The 19,716-nt window shown below is 45.7% G+C and overlaps 1 pseudogene; it reads left to right on the forward strand.

Moving 5' to 3' along the window:
- The first annotated feature begins 3,049 nt into the window (after positions 1-3,049).
- LOC136176844 (small nuclear ribonucleoprotein Sm D2-like) lies at positions 3,050-3,354 on the forward strand (annotated as a pseudogene).
- Positions 3,355-19,716: the final 16,362 nt, after the last annotated feature.

Raw genomic sequence — 19,716 nt, forward strand, 5'->3', positions numbered from 1 at the left:
GATTTCCCAGGCCAGAGTACTGGAGTGGGTTGCTATTTCCTTCCCCAGGGGATCTTCCTGACTCTGGGATTGAATTCCATTGCAGGTGGATTCTTTACCATCTGAGCCACCAGGGAAGCCCAGCCTGTCTCCAGACTGTTCTTTAAATGAAGTTGGAAGTGGCCCTTCAGATCTTAGTCCCTGATTGTGCTGGTTTTGTTTGCTTGCTTGGTTTCTTTTCTTAAAAAAAACAAAAACAAACAAAAAAAACACCACTTTTTATTTTATATTGGAGTGTAGCCAATTAACAGAGTGGTGACAGTTTCAGGTGGGCAGCAAAGGGACCCAGCCATACGTAACATGTATCCGTTTTCCCTCCACACTCCCCACCCAACCCGGCTGCCACATAATACTGAGCAGAATTCCCTGTGCTATTCAGTAGGTCCTTGCTGATTATCCATTTTAAATATAGCAGTGTGTGCAAGTCCATCCCAAACTCCCTAACTATCCTTTCCTCACATTCTTTCCCCAGCAACCAAAAGTTCATTCTCTGTGAGTCTGTTTCTGTTTTGTAAATATAAGATCATTTGTATCATTTCTTTTTAGACTGCACGTATAAGAGATATCATGATATTTCTCTTTCTCTGTCTGACTTGCTTCACTCAGGGTGACAGTCTCTAGGCCCACTGGTTTCTTTTCTAATTAATTATTTTTAATGTGCAATTTTTTAAGGGACTGTTATATTCCAGTACTAGGTGCTGGGAATTCAATAAAGAGCAAGGCTGGCCAGGTCGCCTGTCTTCTTGGAATTTACCGTCCAATTGGGTGGTGATGCTATGAGAAGCAGAGATCCTCAGAGGTACCAGGAGATGCTGCCTCGTAGATGGTGGCTTATTTTGTTTGGAGGTTTGACTTTGCTTTGTTTTGGAAGATTGGCCTCTGATGATGGTAGTTTGGGGTATTGTGCTTTCAGTATGATCTTTACTTGTTTTATTCTTAATCAATGACATCTTGGGCCATAACTGAAACCTCCTCTTGGCTAAAGCGACATGAATGATCCATCCCAAATTGCTTGGAAATGTCAGGAAGACAAGCTCATGGGCTGCTGTCACCAATTCAAGTCAGTGCTCGAGAATACCCTTCAGTGACCTCTGAGGCCAAACGCCATGGATCGTGGTCACCTCTTCGTTGCCAGGCTCTGCAGTGGTCCTTGGGGAGCATTCATCTAGGTGACTGCCCTGAGCAGAGGTCTCTTCTTCAGGGCGATGACATCTTTGCGGGGATTGAGCTGGCACCTCACACCAAGAGTTTAGATCTAAAATGAAAGGCACTTAGAGGGAAGGTTTGCACAAGCCTTTTCTAAAAACATCAGTTACAGACGTGCAGAGAAGCTCCTCATGGGAAGCTGTGGAAACTGTAGGCTGATTGAACACTCCCCCCAGTGTTTTCTACACAACCTGGGGAGACGCTGCTCTTGAGACAGCCCTGGCCTATACAGACTCTGGAGGCCACAGCTAAGAAATCACCATTTAACTAGACCTCCCAGGTTAACCTGGCATTCCACCAGCCTTCCTTCCCTCCATGCCCCAGAGCCTTTCCTCTGGGCCTCCCAACTCTGCATCCGTTTCCTTGGAGTCTCAGAAACCAGCTTCCAAAGAGATGCTGAGCCTGGAAAGAGTGGCTTCCTGAGGGTACCATGTTTGACCAGCCATCACTGTGGCTCGCTCGTGAATGCAGTGTGGGCAGAACATGGGCCGTCTCCTAGGTTTCCAGTCCACAGCATCATCTACCCCTCCATCTTCTGGAAACCTAGATGTGGGTTTTATTTTTAATTTACCTTCTGAAGAAAATCAGTTCCAAGCGTAGAATTGGCGGGATTCCTAAAAGCTGTTAATATTCATCCTTCACCATGTTATAAATCTTCTCTAATGCGTCCCCTTACAAGAGCCAAACAGACAAATTTCATATTCCTCTCTCCTTCCTCTTCTTCCTTCTTTCTTCTCTTCTGCCTCCTCACCTCCCTATCCCCGCTAGCAAGGGGGGAGTGCAAAGGGGCATGTGGGCCTCCGACTTTCTGTTTGTGCATAGGAATTACTCTCAAGGCAACAATTTTCCCAACAACGATGTAATTATGAAATATTACCCCAACACATTGGGTATTATTGAATGTGCCATTTCTGGATCCTGGCCAAAGACTTTGGCAGAAACGGGACTCAAAGGAGGAGAGGAGGGAGAAGAATTATGCACACGTCTCCCTTTCCGCCCTGCTTTTGAATTAAACCACATGTAAGTTTTGTAGCCGCGCACAGCAGAAAGGAACAGCTCCAAGCACATGTTTTGGAGCAGAGATCTTGTCTAGGGGATTTTGAAAATTAGCGGCTGAAACAATAGAACATGAAGTCAGGGCATGTGGAAGTGATTGAGGGCCGCTGCCATGTACAGTAAGAGCTGTTAATCAGTGCCTCACTACCGGCTGCTCAGAGACAGGATTTGAGTAAACACGGAGCTCTGCTCAGTCACTAAGCCGAGGGTCGTGAGGATCCTGGTGTCAGGGATCCCATTTACCCTTGGGAAGGAGGTAGAGTTAATGACAACGACGAATTCCTTAGCAAAGCAAAGCCTAGATGGATGCTCGAGCAGAAACCTCATCCACAGGGTAATAATTACACGTGCTCAGGGCTCCGAGGAGTCCTGGCACTGTTTCCAGCCTCGAGTACCAAGCCCTCGCCAAGAAGCACCCCCAAAGCTAGGGTGTGTACAGTCCCCTCATGTTTCAGTCATTCACCCATTGGTTCATTTACGAATGCCTTCAATACATAAGCTCAAGCAGTACTGATTGTATAACCGCTATGAACACTTGCTGTGGGCCGTGTAAGAATCTGGTCTCTTCTCTAAAAAGACCTACTACCTAATGAACACAGAAAACCTATCATTATGACCAGCTAAATTAACAAGAGAAGACGTGGGCTCTCCCTTGCTCTCTCTTCAAAAGGCCAAAGCAATGCAGAGAAGGTAGTGACTAGAGGGCGTGGCCACCACCGTGAGCCTCCTCAACAAGCCCTGGAGGCAGATGACGCTGGAGGAGCTGCAGGAGTGGGAGGAGCAGGAGTTGAACATGGGGCCACTCTCCATGCTCACGAAGTTGGTCAAGAACAGCACCCAAGGGCTCATCAACTGCCAGAACAACAGAACGCTCCTGGGCTGCGTGAGGGCATTCAACACGTGTGGGAGAATTTGAAGGGGATGTGGACCCAGGTTCCCAAGAGTGGCAAGAAGTCCCAGCCAGTCAACAAGGACCACTGCATCTCAAAGATGCTCCTGTGCAAAGACTCGGTCACCCTGGTCTCGCAAAACCCACTCATTGCTTTCAAGTAGAGGTCCCCACCTGCCATCAGAACTTGCCCCCTTGTTTTGTGAAGACCTGCCCTTTGTACTTGGGATAATAAAGTCCTGAGTTAAAAAAAAAAAAAAATAGAAGACGTGACATCAGGAAACATATATGGTGAAACGTAAAGGAATAATGCAGACAAGAAACTTTCAAGGACTTTGGGAGAGGGTGTTGAGATTGCTGTGGTCCAGGATCACCTGAAAGGGATGAGGTTGGAGCCGGGCTGTGGATGGGAGGGAAGGAGGAGAAGAGGCACTCCAGGTGAGATAGGCCAGCCTGAGTGGGTGAAGTCCTTTCTCTTTTGCTTCATTCACGTGTAAAAACCACGCAAAAGCTCCGCCATCCAGGACGGGGCTGAGCAGAGGAGGCTGACACTGACAAGCACTGCCAGAAAGGATGGCCAGTGATGCTTCCATTTGGGTGGGCCCTAATCTACTCTGACTGGTAGTCTTTGTAAGAGGAGGAGCTTAGGACCCACAGAGAGACACCAAGGATGCACAGGCACTGAGAAATAATCTTGAAGAAGCAGCAAGAATGGGGCACCTGCAAGCCAAGGAGGGGGGGTTCTCAAGAGACACCACATCTGCTCACACTCTGGTCTGGGACTTCTGGCCTCCAGAACTGTGGGAATATTAAGTACTACTGTTTAAGCCACCCAGTCTGTGGTATTCCATAACGGCAACCCTCACAGACCAATACATGTGGCTTTTCTCATTGCATTTGCTGATATAAAATATATTAACAAATCTTAAAATGTTAATTCATGCTTGCAGTCTTAGGATAATTGACCAAAGTGATTTAGGATGACTTAATATTGCTTTTTAAAAACATACTTGTTTCTTCTTGGTTGCCCTGGGTCTTCATTGCTGCACGCGGGTTTTCTCTAGTTGCAGAGGGGCCGCTCTCTGGTTGTGGTACACGGGCTTCTCATGCAGTGCCTCCTCTTGTTGCAGAGCATGGCTCTAGCATGCAGTATCAGCAGTTGTGCCACTTGGGTTTAGTCGCCCCAAAGCATGTGGAATCTTCCCAGACCAGGGATCGAACCTGTGTCCCTTGCATTAGCAGGTGGATTCTTAAGCACTGGCCCACCAGGCAAGTCCTAAACTATGTTAATCAAGACAGAGAAGTGTTGGTACAGGAAGAAAGAGATATAGAAGGGATTAGACAGTCCAGAAACACATCCAGACATTTATGGAAACTTGTTCCATGACAGAGAAAGTATTCACCCTTCTGGAAACAGGAGAGGGTGAACAAAGTGGGTCAAATTCCTCCAGAGAGAATCTGGAAAGAGAAAATGCAAATGACCAATAAATATATGAAAAATGCCCAACCACATCAGCAGTCAAGGAGATAAAAAGGCCACAGTGAAATACTATTGCGTAACTTACAATGTCTGACAACGTGATGAATTGGCAATAATATGGAGCAATGGAAACTCATATCTTCTGTTAGGAATTTAATCTGAACAACCACTTTACAGATGGATCTAGGCATATATATATAGTCAAGCTGAAGATGTACGAACTCTGTAACCCAGCTATTCCATTTCTAACAATCTATCATTGTGTGCAAGTTTCTCTATAGGCTCAGAGGAAGTGCAAAATGTTCAAACAGCACTATCTGTCATGGGAAAAACTGGATATTTTGTCTAAATCTCCATCAATAGGCAAATTTCTGCCTTGCTTCTGAATTCTCAACACTTACAACAATGCCTGATAAAACTACTCTAGAAATATTGTTTGTATCAATAAATCAGCATAGAAATAAAAGATGTTCCCAAGTCCTTCCATCCATCAAGAATCTAAGTGGGAAAAGAGGGCTTTCAATAGAATTTTCCATGTTGTCTCTTAGTCTGTATATTCTGGGGTTCACCTCCTCAGGGCTTAGCAATTTGTGATTTATCTCTTCTACAGCAAACTGAAAAGAAGGTTCTTGTAGATTCTCATTTTTCTGCCTCCACTATTGCTACTAAAAATCACCATCATGGCCTTCTGGAAAAAGAATTCTCTCCCCTGTAGGCTTTGTCACCTGCTGGAAAAGTATTTCCTACCAAAACACCAAAACACCAAAACACCTACCAAAGTATCTCCACCAAAGCACGCACGTTTTCTAAAATGGGACATAGCCCTCTCTGTATGTATTTATCCACCTAATCTATATGTATTAATATATATTCTTACTCATATGATCAGAGATATCAGTGCTTCTGATGCCATATTTGTCAACAAGCCTGAGAGATTAGCACGAGTTCATGAGACTTGGAGCCTTGTGACTCTGCACATCCTAGGTCACCATCAAAAAACTTCCATGGGGACATTGGTGCTGGAGGGCCACTCGATCTGTTCCTTCAGGATAATCCATTACAGAAGCTTCATGAAATTCCTGGTCCCAGGATCTCAAAAGGGGTGCAGAGAGTTCCTGCCTAATGCAAGTCAAGCCATCCGTCAGTGATAAACATGAGCTATCCGCTCACAGGGCTTCCTTTTGTGGGAAATCATGTTGATATCCAGAAGACTGGGCTGCACTGTATGCAGCTTATCCAGGAATTCTTCACATGAAAGAACTGGCTAGACGCTCTGTCTGGTAGCCTGGATTTAATCCTGAAATGAAGAAGAAGGCAGGGGGAGTGGGTTTGTACCAGACTAGCCAAGGGAAGTGATCAAGATGCCAGAGCTAATCACCTATATTTTTTTCTCAGGGATCATATCTGGGGAAGAATGTCTTGGTTTTGACCTGCTTCTTCTCTAGGTCTCTCCTGATTAGGGTTGATTACAGCTCCCTGGGCATCAGTCATGACTCTAAGCCAATTAATTGCGTAACAATGATAACCAGACCTTAGGGTTTCTGACTGCAGATCTGGTTTTATTGTGTGGATATATCTCTACATGATCTGCATTGTTCCCCAAAGTCTTTACTCAGATAGTCTTAAACAAAGATATTGCAGATGTTCTTAAATCTATTAATTGAAGGAGACTAGCCAAGAAAACTTGTCTGGTTTCTCGTTTCCGATATAACAGCTAAAGTCATTCTTGTTGAACTACTAAAGAGGAAACATCTTAAATCTTGCCTAATATTTCCAGTCAGACTTAGATAAGACCTTACAACACATTCAAGGATGTATTCTGAATGTTACTTACTGATCCTTTTTCTACACCTACTTTATTCTCCTTTTCACCACCAGTGTTGGCATGGTAGGAACCATGGGGCTTGAATCAAGATATAGGCTCCTGACGCCAAAATGACATGAAAGTCAGTGACATGGAAATCCAGAATCAGACAGACCAATATGGCGTTGCCATATAAAAGCTATTTGGGGTGTTGCTTTTTGCCGGACCAGCCGGGAGATTTCAGCGAGCAACACGGCGCGTTCCTTTAGGCTAAGAAATAAAGACACAGAACAGATGGGGTCGAGAGGATCGCTGCAGTCAGCGATGATTCTTTATTTCTCAGGGTTACATTTATACTAAACCAAGAAGAGAATCTTAAGAAGAGAAAATATTTTTCCATAAACATCACTTTGAGATAACAATCACCAGAACTCTCTGATAACGTCAAGGGTTAAGAAGGGCATCCCGTTTATCTTAAGGGTGGTCATGAAAGGCTTATCTATCTGCATCATGTGTGCATTCAAGGCTTACTAGTGTTCTGATTAACTTTGGGTTCCAGGAGAGGGGTGGCGGGACAGAGAGCTATGTCCTTGAAGGGACCCTTGATAATCAATCAAGGCAGCTCCCAGAGTCAGCTCTTTCAAGCCGCTCCCCGCAGCTTTTCATAATTTTTCCCTAACCTACACATCACTCCAGTATGGAAATGAGCTTGGAAAGATCAGAAGTAAACTTCCCAAGGTATAGCTACTAAGTAGAGCAATAATCCAAACCCAGGTCTGTCTGTCTTCCCCCCAAACCCACCACACTAAGCAGACCATTCTTCAAAACGGCGGCTATAGCCGTGGTCCCCTTTTCAGAAAACTGCTCAACGTAGCACATCCCTTTGGAGAACAAGCCTTAGATGCTTTCTCGAATGCGCGGTCCCGCTGAGGTCATTATTACCTCTGGCCGAGCTGAGTGGAACAGGGTTGAGCCCTGCCTCTAGCTTGCTCAGTTGGCCAGTCAACAGATTGACCAGCTGCCGGTGAAGCAGCTCAGACCGAAGCACATGGTCCAGAAAGGACAGTGACAATTCCCTCCGTCCAGTCAAATGCTCCTTCTTTTGGACTTTATCAGAAAAGACAGGAAGGAGAGTCAATAGCTAGTTTTGTGGGGGATGGGGGACGCAAAAACACACACAGAAGACAGACCACGAGGCCCCAAGAGTGAGCAGAGTTGATTAGAAACTGCAGATCTGAGACAGCAGAATAAAACACGTAAAGGAAGGAGGGCGGCGGTCTGTTGGTAGTCATCTGTGTGCCGGAAGTGGAGAGGAACGCATTCTGCATCACCAGAACCGTGGGGACCAGGAAATCACAAGGCCAGTGAGCAGCGGGCAGAAGGCAGAAGGCAACTGGGTGACCAGAGCTGCATAGTTCCAGTCCCCAAGCTATGTTCCCGTGTCTTTGGGGCCAGCTCTGCCCCTCTTTCTGAGGATGCTGTGACATCCTTGCCTCCCCTGTTACACATGTATTCTTGCTCTGAATCCACCTCCTTGAGGATCAGGGGGTGCAAGCTGACTGGTCCCCTCCCTCCTTTATGCCACGCTCCTCTCGGGGACGAGTGCCTGCTCAGCTGTCTCCTGCTCCTGCTGTGGCCTGGCCAGGGGAGTGGCCGAAGCATCTCTGGTAAGCCGGCCAAGTCTCAAGTCCCCTCCGGTACCCGAGAGGGGCCTCTGGTCACAACTGCTGGAGATGTAGACCCCACGCATCATACGACACAGGGACAGCCTAGAAACAGTGCAAAATGATTTAACTAACAGAGAAGGGGTGGGTCGTTCCCCACCCTGCTTTTTGCTCCTTCATGGGATTGTGGGCACCTGCTGGTCTGAGATTCCTGATGGTCTGTTCTTTGGAGACACATGCCCAGGGTGGCCTCGTGAGTTTTGCCTGACCTTGAGGGTCTGCTGGCTTCCTGCCTATCTTGCTATTTGTGTACAGCCAGAACTCAGCAGATGGTTTCTGATCAGGAATAAAGTTGAGAGGCGGGAAACGAGGAAGGATCAAAAATTCCATTTGAGACCCAGAAAAACAGGAGGCGCAGTTATAAAAGAACAAGCTTGTCCTCCTCCTCAGGGCCCTGGATCTGCCCCAGAAAGAGGATCCACCTCTGCCCCGACTTGAATGGGGAACGCCGGCCAGCAGCACACTCAAGACAGAGGACCAGGCCCATCGTTTTAACATCAAAGAGCCCATGGGCTTCCGGGTGACCTTGGCGGAGGGAAAGAGAAGCGGGGAAGCCCCAAGCCCCGTGTTGATGGTATAAACATCAAACGGGACCCAGTGGAACATAATGTTTCCCTTTATCTCCCAACTCCAGGAGTCTTCAAACTGCCCGCTGTGCCCTGAAGCTGGGGAATTAGGAAGGAATCGAGATGTCTTTCTTCATTTGGAGAGAAAGAGCAATGCAGAAATTATAACTCATCCGAGGAACGCCTCCTAAGGGATTTTCACCTTCCCTGTCCTGGGGAAAGTTTTTCCTCCAAGAAGTCTCACTCCCATCATTGCAAACCCCTGGCTCCCTGCTCCGGGATCTCTGCCTCTCCGTTGCTTTCATTGTCTCGGGACTCAGCGCCTAGCCCAGGGACTTGTCTTGAGACAGTACTAATAAGTATTTGCAAAATAAAAGCGTAATGATGGGATGAATGAGTATCAGATGTCTTGTTGGAGGGGGCAGAGTAAAGCACAGTGAGCCCACCAGCATTTTATCATTTCACTCAACTTTGGTGAATCTATACTGTACACCAGCCAATTGCCTGTGTGTGTAGGGGGCAGACAAGACGAGCCTTAGACATTGGACCTACACTCAGGAGCCTTCCGTTCACCTAAAGAGAAGACATATGGGCCCAATTACAGGACTGTGTGCAGTGTCTCAAACTATCACCCAGGGAGCACTAGTTCAAGTTGCAAGTTTCCCAAGCCCCACTCACCAGGGCTTCTGATTCAGATAAGGGCCCCCAAACTGAACATCTGAGCCAAGTCTGTATGTAATTCAGAAGCTGATATAAACCAGTCTACTCTTGGAGAAATACTGACATGTGGGGAGAAATAGACACACTGGGAAGGTATTGAAGCCCTTGCCTGGTCTCTTCAATGACCTCCCATGACTCCTGAGACCTTTCCAGCATCCTCCCTGCCCACACTACCTAGCCCGTGATGACTCAAAGCTCTAAACCCTGTATTAAGCGGATGCGCTTGGGTCTCTTTGCTCTCGTCTCTCGCAGAAAAGGTTGAGATGGCTCAGCAAAGCCCGTTGTTTGGGGGCTAGGGAACATCTTGGGAGAGTCAGCTCCATCCCCCAACTCCAGGCCCCTGCTTCAGCTCTTGCAGGATGTCCTAGGGGAAGAAGGAGCCAGTCACAGTGGGCCGGGTTTTCAGAAGTGACAGACACGGAGAAGATGGGCTCTGGAAAGCTGACTTCCCTTCCTCATCCTCCTCTGAGTCACCTGGAGAGCAGAGAGTCTTTGTGTAACACCTCAAAGGACCATTCATGAAAACTGTATAATCATTAGGAAATAAGCAGCGCTCCTCCAGGACACTTAACACTGAAGAAGAAGGAAGAGACACTCCACTCCCGCCCGCTCAGGTCACAGCTCCCAGCCTGTGGGGGCAGAAGGACCCGGGGGGCAGGGGAGGCAAAGGGTGGGACATGGAGAAACGATGCAGGGGGCACAGTCATTCACCAGCAACTTCAAGGCAAGCCTGGGAGCCCCCAGAAGCACCGGGGAGGAGGTGGTGTAGGGTTACAGGGTCAGCAGTGGGGCGACAGCCATTTAAATTTGTGTCAAGACTAGTTGTTACCCCCAAATGGACCAAATTCTAAAACATCTCCCCAATCCACCTGCATGTCTGCCTTATCTTTGGGTGACTACTCACCCTCATGGTGGGGCTTCCTATCTCTCATTTCTTCCCTCTCCATTCTACTCACTGTACTGCAGCCATAATTATCTTTTTAAACTGTAAGACTGGTCATATTTCTTCCCCATTAACTACAGAATAAAGTCCAGACTCCTGCAGACCCTCCAGAACTTGATTCCAGCATAAGGTCCTCCAGGAAACCGCCTCCGACTTCCTTGGGTAGAATGGGACATCCTCCTTTGCCTCTGCTATATTTTGTACCTTCTTTCCTTGAAGCTGGTATCACATTTCATGGGCTTTATTTATTTACCTGATTCTCCTAGACTGGAATCTCCCTGAGGGCAGAGCCTTTGTCTCTCATTCATCTCCACCACTAGTGCCCAGTACACTACCAGTTTAACAAATGTTTTATTCATTCATTCATTACTGTCCTCATATCAACCCCATCCAGAACGATTACCTCCTTATCCTTAAGTATGCTTTCACTCCCATCACTGAAACTTTCTCTTCTTCCCCTTGCCTGAAATGTTTTCTATTACCTTTTTCACTCTTCTGTTTATTTCTTTAATTTTTCTGTAACCAATCATTGCAATGCATCAGATCTTAGAGAGAATGACCCTGCCGTTTTCGGTGGTGTTTCTGTGGACTCTTCCTCACAGCCCTTTGTTTCTTTGTGTGGTTTGTAATTTGGGGTTATGAACCCATGTTTGGTAAGGTGCCCCAGGGCACTACCAATCAAGAACCACTTCAAGTTAACTTTGTAGCTTGTAGCTTGCTGTATGATGCAGGTAATATAAAGTTAAACCCCAATCCCAGGTGAGTACAGTAATACAATTCACAGAGGAAACAGTTTTCTTTTTTTTTTTTTCAATCCAGAGCCCAACCTGATAAGACAAGTTTCTCTGTTTCTCTTGGCCAGGGACCACATTCTCCTAGACCATACTTTCCCTGGGGATCTTGTTTTATGTGTATGAGGGTTGTGTCCATTCTATCTTCTTACCTTGTATGGGCTCAAGATCAGAAGATTCATAAAAGACATTCAACTCTAAGACCCCAGATCAGAGATTGGCAAAGTATGGGCCCGAGGCTCATTTCCAGTTTCCTGCGGGTCAAGCCCTCCTACACCTGTTCTTACGTATTATCTCTGACTGCATTCATGCTACAGAGCATTGAGCTGTTGCAACAGAGAACCACATGAGCTCTGAAACCCACAAATATTTACTATCTGGCACTTTACAGAAGATGTTTGCTAATTCCTGCTCTAAACCACAAGGACTATCAAAAGCACCAGCAACTGTTACCTTTTTCCAAACTCAGTGATGCATTTCAAAGGAATTTTGATTCCAGATGGTTTAGCTGTATTATATGGGGAGATTTCCTAGGATGTCTAGTCTACCACATTGAAAGAAGATGAAATTTACCTCTTCTTTCTTTTTAGCCTTTCAAAAGGTCCAAAACTGAACCTCTCTCCTTCTCCAGTGATTTCAGCTCAAGATATCATTCCCGATGCTCCCTACACCCTTTGCAGAACCTGTGGTTCAGCAGTTCATTGTAGGTGTGTGTTCTCCAGTTTGCATCAAGCAGGTAATTATTCTCATTTGTGAGGCTGTCAGCACCTTGAGACCAGTGTTTATCATTTAGGTCAAGACCTAGTCTTGTGAATTTCAAGAACAGGAGCAATCCTCAGGGGCTACAGAACTCAAAATCTGGTGAGTTAGAAAAGCATCCTTGGCAGCAGAAAATGAGCTGAAGACGGAAATGAGTGATCAGGCTTTGGGTTTAGAGGAAATGGCCCAAATTCAAGTTCTGTCACTTACTAGCCACATGAGATCAGCAGTTACTTTTCTAAGTTCAGGTCACTTCATCTATGAAAAGAGAATGACATGTCTTCCGTGGACAACTGGGAGACTTAGGATGGATGCACAGTATCTGATAGAAACAGATGACCAATAGGCCATTATCATGTTGTTATGGAAGCAACTTGTTTATTAAGGCTCTTGACAGCACACTTGAAGACGACTTTGACTCGACGCATCCAAGCTGGAACTTGATCTGCGTTTATATCCAAGTTTGTGAAACCTAGACCCTGGAGAGGGAAATGGCAACACACTCCAGTATTCTTCTTGCCTGAGAAATCCCATGGACAGAGGAGCCTGGTGGGCTACAGTCCATGGGGTCACAAAAAGTCAGACATGACTTAGTGACTAAACAATAGCAACAACAGACAAGGAGCATAGGAAACACAGAAAGTGAGGAGCTGGGAAGGATACATGCTTAGATCTTACAAAAATCAGACTCCCAGCATCTCAGGTCTGACCACAGAATTTCTGCAGGGCTGGGATATGAATTCACCAGATAATCTAACCCACTTCATCAGTGAAAAGTACTCACTGAGTTGTCGTAACAGCTATCAAAAAGTGTGGCTGACTGCTACGCTGGTAGATAACTGATTCTTGTTTTGCACTTGGCATTGGCCTCCTTAAGCTCCATGGGTGTTGAGACCCACCGTCCTAGCAGCCCTGAGCTCTGCCAGCTAGTCCTACTCTTTAGAGAAGAACAAATTCATTCGCCTCTTCTTTCCTTTCTCTTAGCATTTGTAAGAGGGGGAATAGGACCCAACGCAGGAACTTAAGAGAAAGGTGTGGTAGCCTGAGGTTGCAGCCTTTACCCCCAGGGTGACTTTTACCTACACTTTCAGCACTGGTTTGGGGATTCTAGAAGCCTAGTCTAGGGGCCCTGGGGAAGGGTTTGGACTGGGGATGGCAGGGGAAGAAGGCACAGATTTACTTATGTTCCAAGTCATGCAAGAGGCATGATGCATTTGCAAGCGAGAAAGCTGGTCCTTCCAGGCACAGGGCTTTGATTTCTTAACACTGGGCACATCTGCATTACCTCACCCTCTTTAAGGTCTTGCCCATGACTGGCACAACCCCCCGACCCCCTGGGACTCATCAACACTCACCTGCTTCATGCTGTTTTCTCTTCCAGGCAGTGGAAGGGATTCCCACTCCATCCTCACTGCACCCAAACATACTCTGCTCAGACCTGTCTCCCCAGTTCCCAGCATCTTCCTGGTCCATCAATTCCAACTTGCTTGATTATGAATTTTTAAATCTACTTGTCTGTTTCTTGCAGTGTATAGTAAGGTGTTCTGTGTTCCTTGACTATTTCAGTCATTGTTTAGTAAGATGTTTTGCACCTGACAAGGGAAGTTAAGTAATCAGGAATATGTAATTTATGCAGTTTTCTTTTTTAAGAAGATAACTATATTTTCAAGTAAATAAAGTAGCAGTACTATGGTTTACTAAGTCATCTAGAGTGATATATAACAAGCAATGAAAAAATTTGCAATTCCAATTTCCCAAAACATAAGAAAGTATTGCAGAAAAAGATCAAACCACAGTAGAAAAATGACAAAGAATATGAACGGATAGCTCACAGGAAAAGATATAAAAATGGATTTTAAATATGGGAAAGTGCACACAACCTCATTCATTCATAAGAGAAAAGCAACTTCAAACTGTATCATCTAACAGTGTTTTTTTTTTTTTTACTTTCAGAAAGGCATAGATCAAAGATATTGATAATACACCTTGTTGGCAGCTTTGTGAGTAAGGGTGTGGGGAAACAGTCCAGCTTATGAGATGATGGAAGGGGTGTCATGTGTGATTTGGCAGTATTCATAGAAATGAGCCCACCTTTGTTCAAGCAATTCTATTTGCAAGAACTTATCAAACACATGTTTTCTCACATATATATGAAATGATATATTCACAAGATTAGTCATTGTAGCACTATTAATAATAACAAGGATTTGGGTATAAAACCTCAATGTTCATCAACAGAGAACATTGCTAAAGTAAATTGCAGTATAGCCATACAATGGAATACTATGCAGTTGTCAAAAATGAAAGGGAGTTAGTTCTTAGGGAAACTTTTAATATAAGTTAAAAAATCAAAGTGAAGGACAATTTGTAACATACATGGTTGTCATCTGTACCAAAAATGTGGGGGGAGAGGAGAATATATACAGATACTTTTATATGCAAAGACTATCTCTAAGGATACATAGATATTCAACATGGGTTACCTCTGGAGAATAAAACTGGATGTCTGGGAAACAGAGACATCTATCATTTTCTCCACCCTCAGAAGCAAAACAAATATGGGTGGTGGTGGGTAGAGGGAAATAGATGTTCAAACAACAATTTTAGGTAACCACTACACTTACAAAAACACAATTTTGGACAACTCTGTTCTTACAAGGATTGTCACATTAAGTTCTTTTACTTTGTAGCTTCCTTTATGAACCTTTATTAGCCCAAACCCAGGAGAGCTACCCTCCTGCAAGTATCTTCAGCCCAGCCTGGTTCCAGCCAGCACGCTGAGCTGCACCAACCTTCCTAAGACACCTAAGTCATGTAAGGGAGACTGACTGCACTGGTCAGCCTGGAAAGTGGACAAAACATTCAACCAGGAATTGTATGCATGCTCTGTGACAGTCTCTGGGCTAGGTGACCTGTAGGGGAGCGGATCTGGCCCTTAAGGAGCCTGCAGAGCGGTAGAGAATATAAAACATTCACACCAAATGGTGGCCACGCAGGGCCCAACATGGCACATGACGCGAAATCTGCACAGACCACATCCTGTGGACACTCACAGCAGGGAAGAGGCTACAGCTAGTTGGAGGAGGCAGTGAGATGTAAATCTGGTCTTGAGGGAAAGGTAGCATTTAGACCCATGGAGAAGGGAGAGGAGAGTCTGAGCCACAGGAAAAGATGCCCAATGTCACTAATTATTAGAGGAAAGCAAACTATGATGAGGCACCACTTCACATGGGTCAGAACGGCCATTCATCAAAAAGCTTACAAACAGCAAATGCTGGGGAGGGTGTGGAGAAAAAAGGACCCTCCTACACTGTCGATGGGAATAAAAATTGGTGCAACCACTATGGAAAACCATATGGAAGTTCCTTAAAAACTAAAATAAAACTACCATATGATCCAGCAATCCTGTACTGTGCTTAATTACTCAGTCGTGTCTGACTCTTTGCGACCCTACAGTCGCAAAGAGTATAGCCCGCCAGGCTCCTCTGTCCATGGGATTCTCCAGGCAAGAATGCTGGAGTGGGTTTCCATGCCCTCCTCCAGGGGATCTTCCTGACCCAGGGATCGAACCCAGGTCTCTTATGTCTCCCACACTGGCACATGGGTTCTTTACCACTGGTGCCACCTGGGAAGCTCATATATAGATATATATGTACACACACAACAGAATATATATATATATACACACACATATACACACAGTGGAATATTACTCAGCCTTACAAAGAAATGAAATAATGCCATTTACACAAAACGGATGGACCTAGAGACTATCATACTGACTGAAATAAGTCAAAGATAAATATTATATGATATCACTTATATATGGAATCTAAAAAGTAATACAAATGAATCGATTTACAAAATGGAAACAGACTCATAGACATTCAGAACAAACTTCTGATTACCAAAGAGGAAAGTGAGTCGCTCAGCCGTGTCTGACTCTTTGCGACCCCCTGGACTCTACAGCCCATGGACTTCTCCAGGCCAGAATACTGGAGTGGGTAGCCTTCCCGTTCTCTAGGGGATCTTCCCAACCCAGGGGTCAAACCCAGGTCTCCCGCATTGCAGGTGGATTCTTTACCAGCTGAGCCACAAGGGAAGCCCCGAAGGGGAAAGGGGGAAGAGTAAATTAGAAGTAGGTATGAACATATATAGGCTTCCCTGGTAGCTCAGCTGTTAAACAATCTGCCTGTCAGAGCAGGAGACATGGTTCCATCCCTGACCCAAGAGGATCCCACGGGCTGCGGAGCTACTAAGCCTCTGCACCACAACTATTGAGTCTGTGCTCTCGAGCCTGGGAACCGCAACTAGAGAAAAGCCAGTGCGTCAGCAGAGGCCCAGCACAGCCAAAAGAAGTAAATAATAAAAGAATGAAATAGATAAGCAACAAGGATTTACTGCATAATACAGGAAGCTGTGTTAGAATATCTTGTAATAACCTATAATGGAAAACTGCCTGAAAATCTATACATATATAACTGAATCACTTTGCCATACATCTGAAGCCAACATAATACTGCAAATCAACTATATTTCAATAATAATTTTTTTAAAAAAGAGAGAAGAGCTTCAGCAGAGGGAGCCATCTGAAGCATCTGGATGGGACCCTGAGCCCAGGAAGGGCTTGGTGGGAGTAAGCTGGGGTAATAACCGTAAGACTACCATTTCAATGGAGTTCTTTCCTGCAAATTGTCATGTGATGAGCCCCTGACTTGGACACTTCCACATAAAGCAACTAGGGCTCATAGCAATTGTTTGAGGTAAGTCACCCAAGGTTACTCAGTGGCAAAAGTTGGTTTTAAGCTGGGAAACTACATAGTACTTTGCATGAGAAGGTACTAAAAATGCCACAAACAGGTGCTGGTTGGTGCCCCGTGGCTTGAAGCTAATTTCTGAAGTTCTTTTCCAGAGTTTTAACATTCCCCTTGAGTAAATAATTTTCCAATATTAATTTACATGATGACTCATTTCTTAAGGTTAAGTTTCTTCTGGTAACTGCCAAGTTAAACTTCAGGCTGGACCCTCCTTAGAATCATCCAGGTTCTGAATTACTAGGAAGTGAACTAATGTCTGTTCCTTCAAGTCAGGTGGCCCAGACCAGTCATTCCAGCCCTATCATTTTCACAGCAGGTTGTTCACTGGTTTTGTGATGATTTCAGACTAGTTAGGTCATGCACAGGGAGACCCTTTATCTTTGTCTCTCTTTTTTGTTGTTTTTACCGCTATTTTATTTTGTTTTGCTTTTAATGAGGATTAAAAGATGGAAAAGAGTCTGATACACCTTTAGGAGAGAAGGGACTGGATTTCGTTTTTACATCTATTCTGAAATTTCTCCTCACCTGATATAACTGTTGATGTCACTGAACTGGGTCAATTGCAAATAATCCCTTCCTGTGAGATGCCTGGTGTTGGGTATCTGGTGAGGTCACTTCAGTCATATGTGACTCTTTGCAGCCCCATGGACTGTAGCTCTCCAGGCTCCTCTATCCTTGGGATTCTCCAGGCAAGGATACTGGAGTGGGTTGCCATGCCCACTTCCAGGGGATCTTCCCGACCCAGGGATGGAACATGCATCTCCTGCTTTACAGGCTGATTCTTTACCGCTGAGCCACCAGGGAAGCCCTGATGTTGGGTAGTGGTTTGCTTTTATTGTTCTTATAATCTGATTTCTGTTCCCCTATTAGTGAGTGGACTTTCTGTTTTGTTTCACTTTGTTTCTCTTGACCTTGCTTTATCTGGGGTCAGGGAGGGTTGCTGGGTAAATACTCTAGAGAAAGAGCTCAACACTGGAGAAAGAAGCCCTGACTCACAGGGAGCCTAGATCATGCCCTGGCTGTTCTGAAGACATTTGCCAAGTGAGAGAAAACTTCTTCACCCATGGGAATCTAGAACTTCCCAGAACTCCACGGTTTCCTCACTTTGTTACCCAGAAAGGCACCTGGGGACAGGGGTGCAGACCAGTTCATCCTCACCCTCATCACAAGACCTAGATGAAAAATACACAGTTGGTTTTTATTATTCCTGGTGATGTTCTACAGGCTGTGTGTGGACAGCCCTACTGAACACTGAACCACGGCTCCCAGGTTCCTGCAAGCCTCTGATCACAACATGTTCATCAACCAATTACGGCATAATCTCACGTTAGGTCTGCTGTGGTTTAAAGATAGCTTTTAAGGTATTTGTTGTTGATTGCATTAATTCATAGCCCACAACTGGATAACTCGCTCCTGAAGGACATGTATCTAAACTGCAAAATCACCAAAAAAAAGCACCCAAAAGGTAAAATGGCATGGCACTCAACAGATGACAGAAAGGACATCTCTTTACAGGAAGAAAGGAGAGGGCAGAGAGGGTCTCCTCGTTTGACCTCTGCTGGGAACATGCACATCCAAGACCCCGATTGTTCACTGGCAGGTCCACGAATGACCCCAAAGCAGCATGAGTACTGGTTTGGGGTGACAAATAAATTTTAGCAAGTAGGTGAGTTCACAAACTCAGAATTTACAAATAATGAGCACTGACGGAATATTACAAGTGCCTGTGTGTATGTGTGTGTGTGTGTTTACAGAAGGAGTGAAGGGGGCTGTCTGAGGCTGGGCAGTGCCAGGATAGTGTCCAGGAAGATCAAGGCCACAGCCATCTCTCCAGGGCCTTCTTGTGGATTCGAGGTGCCCCGTGGCAGCCTCAGACTCGCAGCTGAGAAGCAGGCACAGGAGGGGAGGAAAGGAATCCCTTCCCTGAGGGCGTGGAGTTGGCCCACCATTGCCTGGACTCTGCTCAGAGAATACACACAGGAGGCCGGGCCCTTCCCACCGCCCCCGGCCCTGCACGCTGCAGGCCAGATGCAGCAGTGTGAACAGGCCAACTCTGCTTTGAAACAGAAATGAACCCTTCAAACCGGCCTGTCAAGGAACCTCAGAAGAGTCCTCTTCGTCTGTATTTCTCTCCCCTGACCTGCCTTTTGCTCCAGGTCTTAATTTCCCTAAAAGCCCCCGTCTCCAAGGGCTGTTGTAACAAATTGCCACGCACTGGGAGCGGGCGGGGAGGGGGGGTGGAATTTACAGCAAGGGGAATTTGTCCTCTTACTGTTCTGGAGTCCAGAAGTCTGAAATCAGGGATCAACAGAACCACGCTCTCTATACAGGCTCCAGGGAAGAAGGTATCTTTATCTCTTCCAGCTTCCAGTGGCTCCCGGTCCCCCTGGGGCTCCCTGGCTTGTAGCTGACAAGATGGCTCGTAGCTTCAGTCTCTGCCTCGTCTTTATGAACTTCTTCCCTGTGTCTTTCTTCTAAGAACACCAGGCACAGGATTCAGGGTCCACTTTCATCCAGTGTGATCTCATCTTAACTAATTACATCTACAAAAACTCTGTCTCCAGATAAAGTCATACTCTGAGTTTGCAGATGGACCTGAATTGAGGGATGTGAAAGTGGTTAAGTGTTAGTCACTTCGGTCATGTCCGACTCGTTGCGATCCCATGGACTGTAGTCACCAGGCTCCTCTGTCCATGGGATTCTCCAGGCAAGAATACTGGAGTGGGTTGCCATGCCCTCCTCCAGGGCATCTTCCCCACCCAGGGATCAAACCTGTATCTCCTGCATTGAGAATGGATTCTTTACGGTCTGAGTGGAAAGTATATTCAATCCACTACCGCATATAAATGAACTCAGGGGTACATCCCGATAATAAGGACCTTGACAGTCATCTGACCTGCTTTGCCCAGAGCTCGAGATAAT

This window comes from Muntiacus reevesi, chromosome 10, assembly GCF_963930625.1.
Source record: "Muntiacus reevesi chromosome 10, mMunRee1.1, whole genome shotgun sequence".
Lineage (NCBI taxonomy): Eukaryota > Metazoa > Chordata > Mammalia > Artiodactyla > Cervidae > Muntiacus > Muntiacus reevesi.